We start from the raw sequence: 1,610 nt of genomic DNA on the forward strand, positions 1-1,610 counted from the left end.
CTATTTTATTTCAAGTTAGTGCCAATATTCACATAACTTACAGTTCTCTTCTTCGTTATTCTGTAAAGTAGCAAAAGAGCAAATAGTGAATGTCTTAAGCTGTAAGAGACAGTCCTTTGGGACAGTTGGTTTCATGTATTTACTAAGTGTAACTTCATAATATTTTAAGAGAGGGACTACTGACTTTAAAAGTAAGTTTAAGCCGAGTACAGAAGTTTGGATCTAATGAAGCCTGCCTTTCTTACCCTTTAATCAAACTCTCCTTTCTGGTATGTGTCAAATGCTCCACTATTTCTTAATGAAATAAGTACTTACGAGTGTCACTAACATTAGTCCCTTAAGAAGTAAATAATATTTTCTGAAACATTAATTTTTGTTTCACTAGTTGATTCTTATTTAGAACATCTTACAAAATATTAAAGGATACTAAATAGTAAAGTCAAAATACCTTATTCATTTTTCAATTTTAAGATGTTTAGCATTTCAATCATTATTTGAAGAGTTTCTTACTGCAATAAGTCACATTTATACTTAAATGCTTTGTGAAGGTAGAGTGGATAAATTGCTGAGAATAAATTGGTGAATTCTCATTATAGAGATGAAAATATTAGAGCAAAAAGAAGTTAAATAATCGATTGGGGTCCCAAAGCAGGTCCTTCCTTCCATCCTGTGGCTTCTCCAGAGGCAGATGGGATGAACTGGTACAAAGTTAAAATTACCTGAATGTTCCTATTTGGAGAGTACAGCCCTGGGGACTCCCCTAAGATACTGCCCTAACGGAGCAATGACAGCCACGATGCTTACACATTTCATGATTCACAGTTTTAAATATCTGCAAATGTTCTTGGGTGCAACTTCACCAATTCTGATCTTTCTGAGTTTTATCAATGAAATGACTACCTCTCCTAAGAAGAAAGAAAGAAAATGAAAAGAAAACAAAGACAGGAAGTTGACTAGAGAGCAGATACCTGATCCAGAAAGTTTGAAAAGGGACTGTGAAGCCGGTTGGGTAAGGCGTCTGGGTCCCCTAGGAGACAAATGAGACTAAACGAAGAGGAAATAAGTCAAAGGCCTATTTTCAGAGGGGGGTTTTCAGCACCTCACATTGCACCTTATAAACCAGGACATGATCCTTTAACTGGATAATCTGACTCATCCATGCGCTTCAGTATGCTTAACAACAGTTACCACTTAGAACTATTACAGTAGGTCAGACACAGCGCCAGATCAGTGCTTTACCTCTCTCTTTTAACATTCAATTTTCAAACAAAATGAAAGCAGAGAGAATGATTAATGAATCCCCATCTACCCATGGCCCATACTCCACAAGTATATTACCTTATTTAAGTGTCACCTTACTTACCCCTCTGAGGTATTGCTAACCCCATTTGACAGATAGGGAACAGGCTCAGAGATTATTTAAAGGGCTCATCCCCCCGATTCTAAATGGCGGGGGCCAGGATTCCTGGGCCCCGCCTCCAAAGCCCCCGTATCCTCGTGCGCACGTCCTTGTCATTCGTCTACACCTTCTCCTTCTGCCACAGCCCGTGGGAAACCATAAAGGGCAAGTGCCTGCCCTGTGACCGAGCCCTCTGTTTCTCCGCTCCCAG

The sequence above is a fragment of the Physeter macrocephalus genome, chromosome 5 (assembly GCF_002837175.3).
Source record: "Physeter macrocephalus isolate SW-GA chromosome 5, ASM283717v5, whole genome shotgun sequence".
Taxonomy (NCBI): domain Eukaryota; kingdom Metazoa; phylum Chordata; class Mammalia; order Artiodactyla; family Physeteridae; genus Physeter; species Physeter macrocephalus.